The sequence below is a fragment of the Carassius auratus genome, chromosome 12, assembly GCF_003368295.1.
Source record: "Carassius auratus strain Wakin chromosome 12, ASM336829v1, whole genome shotgun sequence".
Lineage (NCBI taxonomy): Eukaryota > Metazoa > Chordata > Actinopteri > Cypriniformes > Cyprinidae > Carassius > Carassius auratus.
Window position 1 is genome coordinate 17,003,138 of NC_039254.1, and position 6,000 is coordinate 17,009,137.

The window sequence follows — 6,000 nt, forward strand, 5'->3', positions numbered from 1 at the left end:
TTCTTGTTTCTTCAGCCTTACATCACTGACACGTTGTTTGTCTTAAGAATTGTTCTTGCAGGTAGGTAAAGTATATACATTTACTGAAGAACCAATCAAAATGTGGCATCATTTCTCCTCTGTCCAGTCTTATTTTTTGACTTGGGATTTAGCAATCACTGACTGAAGAATTAAATTTTGTGGTGCCTTGCATGAATATGATGATAATGAAATCTTAAAACATATGAATACATATGAATAGTTGAACATACGGTATTCAAATTATATATATATATATATATATATATATATATATATATATATATATATATATATATATATATATATATATATATACACACATACATACATACATACATACATACTGTACACACACACACACACAATTTATCATAGTATACTTTTATTTTATTTTTTATTAAAATTTGGAAAAGGTGTTGTTTGTAAGTTTTGACTATACTAAAGCATAGCAATACCATAATATGTTTGAAAAATAGTAAAAAAACAAAACAAAAAAAAAACATCTGTTTATCTGAAAAACAATGCTACAGTCATTTAATCTCTCTTTGGGTCTCTGTTTTGGTTTGTAAAACCCGCCCACTGCCAGTTTACCCAATTGTATTCTGGCACCCTGGGTTGCCAGTTGGCAGGAAATAGCATATTTTATTTCAGTCATAGAAGCTGGTTAACAAAAGTGGCAATCTACATGTTTCATGTATGAGGAGACCGGGTGAAAAAAAACCCCTCTCCAATATTTTGAATTTGGACTGAAATACCTAGTTCAACCATTTGGTGTCATCAATCAGGGTATCTTCCGTCCATTTCAAATCCGTTTTAAATTAAAAAACAGAAAACGAAAGACTCAAGAGGATTCAAGTGAGAGAACATGAATTAAATAACGAGAAATTGAAAAATGGCTCGTTTATTCGTTATTCCATCTAGGTTAACAAACAGAAAATAAGTTTTTGACTTGATTTCTCATTTTGTCGTTTGGGGTTTAAAAAACGGTTTATGGCTTCAATATTTCGTTCGCACTTGTGGGCGGAGCTGAAACGCTCCTTTCATCTGATTGGTCGAATCGCTCCGCCTTCAACTCGATCTTACATTCTTTCAGAATAAGAGTCTTATAAGAGTAGTGTCTGAAACCACCGCTCACTGTTAATTAACATAATATTTGAGTCAGATGTTGCTGCGCACATAATTCGTGCTGCTGTGACTTGCAAGTCACGCCTTTAAATTATTTCTAGGTTATAGTATTCTATGAATATTAATACACTGTAAATACAATGCGAACCTGTCTCCTTGCATAAAAGTGAAGTGGAAATAAAAATCAATAATAGACTGAACAGTTCCATGATAATATGTCTGTAACATTTACCACTCTCATCTTTTAAGTCAAAAGGCACTAGGTAGGTGTGTGTGACATTAATAATTAATTGGGAAAATTAATATAGTTAAATTTATTAAATAAATTTGTAATATTAGTTTTATTGCATACTAAATTGAATGGTTTTTCTTTTAGTCTTCTTTGTTGGCCTTGAGAAAGCCGACATATATTTGAACATTATTATCATTTATTATGAGAGTAATTGACAACGATTAAAATTTTAATGTTTCACCAAATTTCCTTCTCAAAAAATCCTAGTGACTTTCATTATCTGAGCAATGAAGGTCTTACACTAAATGTCCACTAGAGGGGGAGACAGGATTTCTATTTACGTAAAATGGCAAATAAATACATGAATTTCATGTGTACTACCATGAATATGCCATATCTGTGTACACGAATAAACTTCACACTTCAAGCTGTACTTAAAACTTCCCATTTTGGCTTTTTCAACCTACCTCCAAATTTATTTTAAGGTTTATTTTTTATTCACACTGGTTTATGCATTTAATGTTTGTCCATCTAGATCTTTTATTTTTTATGAGCTGTACATTTTAAGATGTACTCGGTGTTGATAAATCACATGTACTGAATGTAAATGCTAATGTCAGGACTCTCAGTCCTCCTCCTAGATGGCCAGTGTCCTGCAAAGTTTAGCTACCCCAAATAAACACACCTAAGCTAAGCAAGGTCTTCAGGATCAGTAGCAATGTCCAAGTAAGTGTGTTGGAACTGAACTCTGCAGAACATGGTTCTCCCGGTTCAGGACTGAGTTTTAAATCTATAAATGAATTTGTACAGTTGGGTGTCTGCATGCAGAGGTGTACTTCAGTAAGTACAATGTAAACTGTAATCTATAAAGACAAATTCTTCAGATAAGCATTTAGGCCACTGCTTTGAGGTTTCCATCCATTGGTCAAAACAGACCTCGCACCCCACCACACTCCTGCTAGCTTTCAACATTAACTGCGGCTGGTGCCAAATAAAAATTATTATGTATCCCTTGTGCATTGTTCAAATTCACTACCCTTTCGTTATGTTTGGGATGAAAACATTCACTCAATTAAACTGCTGTAAGCATTAGATAAAAAAAAATAAAAAAAATTCCCCTAATTTATTGTTGGTGGATGTTTTTTTCACTGACTTCCATTATAATTACATTTTTGATTGCAAAGACATGACACATAATCATGCATTCTTGATTGTTTGTGGTTTTCCCTGTTGGTTTTTTCAGATACATCAAGGTAAGTGCACAAAGGTCTCTCTCACCCTCTCTCTCTCTCTCTCTCTTTCTCTCTCTCTCTCTCTCAAACACACACACACACACACACACTATAATTTGCTGTTAAACTCCATATAACTCCATATACAGGCCAGAAACTAAGCCTTTTTTTTGCACAGGCCCATCTAAAGGGTTAATGGTCCCACCTAGTGATCAACTGTAAAAATAACAAATGTTACCTCTTCCCAACAGGGAAAACCACCAACAATCAAGAGTGCATGATTATATGGTGTCATGGCTTAGCATCAAAAAATGTCGTTATAATGGAAGTCTATGGGGCAAAAACAGCCACCAACAATAAATGAGGGAGAAAAAATTAATCTAATGCTGCACAAAAACTAACAATACATCAAAGCCAATCTACAGTTACTAATCTTTGACATGCCCAAGACTGTCATAAAAGGTAAAAAAAATATCCAGTCCACAATTACTTTTTATATTGGAAATATGTCATTTTGTGTGTTTCTTCCCAAATCAGTGACATCATTTATGAACTTGGTAATTAAAGAGTTAAAATCTTGGGTTTTCTTTTTAAACATTTGGTAGTTTTGATCAGGACTGAGGGTGATTAATAGATTTATGCAAAACAAAATAAAAAAATCTTTATCTGAGACATTTTTACAGCATTTTAATTTAGTGGGTGTTTTCATCCCGAACGTAACAAAAGGGTAGTGAATTTACCCACAGTATACTGTTGAGTTTTTGAAAAATGTCAAGCATTTTCCAAAAATAAGTGTCAAAATAAGATTTGTCACCAATCATTCCATTAGCTGCAACACAGAGAAAGTTGTGGCCAAAAGACTCAACTTTAACCCCTAGTGGACGAAAACGTCCCCAACAACGCATATGGGGTATTATGTAACAGCAAGTCATTTGTGCAAGTACATTTGACTTGCAGTTTTCCAAAACTTTTATTTGGCACCAGCTGCAGTAGTTAATGTTGTTTTATATTATACAGCTATCATTGAGCTAAGGCATACCCCCCTACCACACCATCTATCATTGAAGAACCTGTGTTACACATGAAATTCATGTATTTATCTGTCATTTAAACTTACATAAACAGAAATCCTGTCTCCCCCTCTAGTGGACCTTAAGTGTAAGACCTTCATTGTTCAGATAATGAAAGTCACTAGGATTTTTTGAGAAGGACAAAGTCTGACCAGTTACAGCGACGAGTCAAACGAGTCTGAAGATCTGAGCTGAATTTGGTGAAACAATACAATTTTAGTCGTTGTCAATTACTCTCATAATAAATGATAATATTGTTCAAATATATGTCGGCTTTCTCAAGGCCAACAAAGAAGACTAAAAGAATAATATCATTCAATTTAGTATGGAATAAAACTAATATTACTACTTTATTTCATAAATTTAACTATATTAATTTTCCCAATTAATTATTAATGTCACACACACCTACCTAGTGCCTTTAGACTTAAAAGACGAGAGTGGTAAATGTTACAGACATATTATCATGGAACTGTTCAGTCTATTATTGATTTTTATTTCCACTTCACTTTTATCCAAGGAGACAAAACTATTTGCACTGTATTTACAGTGGGACAATATTCATACAATACTATAACCTAGAAATAATTTAAAGGCGTGACTTGCAAGTCACAGCAGCACGAATTATGTGCGCAGCAACATCTGACTCAAATATTATGTTAATTAACAGTGAGCGGTGGTTTCAGACACTACTCTTATAAGACTCTTATTCTGAAAGAATGTAAGATCGAGTTGAAGGCGGAGCGATTCGACCAATCAGATGAAAGGAGCGTTTCAGCTCCGCCCACAAGTGCGTATGAAATATTGAAGCCATAAACCGTTTTTTAAACCCCAAACGACAAAATGAGAATTCAAGTCAAAAACTAATTTTCCGTTTGTTTACCTAGATGGAATAACGAATAAACGAGCCATTTTTCCATTTCTCGTTATTGAATTCATGTTCTCTCACTTGAATCCTCTTGAGTTTTTCGTTTTCTGTTTTTTAATTTGAAACGGATTTGGAATGGACGGAAGATACCCTGATTGTCATCCTATGTACAACACCTTTAAATAGAATTAAAAAAAATTGAATTTGGGGCTCTTCATCTCAAAATCTGCAGCTGTAATTTAATTAAATTCCCCTTCTGAAAATATCAGATCATAATCTGCTATTCACAAATACATTATAAGTTACATCTAAATGCAGAAATTTCATTCTATGCACATGCTTAAAAAAAAAAAAAAAAAAAAAAAAAAAAAAAGAGGTACAGAGAGGTGCAGAAATGAATATTACCATCAGCTTCACTCACTGGATGTGTCCTCTAAACAAAGGAGACTCTAGTGGGTTAGAATGCACTATGACAAATGGAAATGCAATGGTACACATCCTGCTGTAATATCTTTTTTTTATGTCGTTTTTTTATTTGTTTTTTTAAATTGACTCATTTCACCTTCCTGAGATCTTTCTGGTGTCTGTCTTTGTGTTTTATTACAAGAATATGGAGTTGCTGTTACACTAAGAGCACTTTCAGAAATCCATTATGAGCAGTGACCTTGTGCTATGCTGTTTTGAAACATCCAAGGAGCACATAGCAAGTAAACCCTGGCTGTATTCATCTGTGACCCTGAGTTACTGTTATGGATGCTAATGTAGTGGTGACCTTGGTTTATTATTAAGTGTGTGTCTAAGCTCCATTATTAAGTAGTGTGAGTGTGTGTGTGTGTGTGTTACAGTAAGTATATTTATATAATGGACTTCTGAAAGAAGTGATAAACAACAGATCTCTTACTGTGTAAAAGAGATAATGGAATGTAATGTATTCAAATATATATATTAATGATAAAGTGATGTGTTAAGCATTGTATCACTGTGAGATGTTTCCTGAACTATATATATATATATATATTAGTGCTGTCAATCGATTAAAAAAAATTAACTAATTAATCGCACATTTTTTTAAAATTAATCGCGATTAATCGCGATTAATCGCAATTAAAAGACTGAAACTTTTTGGATATGTAAATGTAAAATGTAAATAATTAATGTAAACTCAAGACAAAGAAACTATTTAAATTCAAAATATGATTGTTTATTGGAATTTTTGTTTAACTTGTAACACAGATTTTCTCATGTAAACAACATACCTGCAATAAACCATCAATATCCTCCAAATTAACTGTTGGCTTGAAAGCCATATTTATTACAGAAATAAAAACACAGGCATGCAAGTACCATTTGAATTTCAAAACAATCAATGCCAATAAAAAACAAAAATGATTTCCATGTTGAATTCTAAGTGGACTGCAAAAAAATTCCAAAGTATAGTCATTGCCAGTGCTT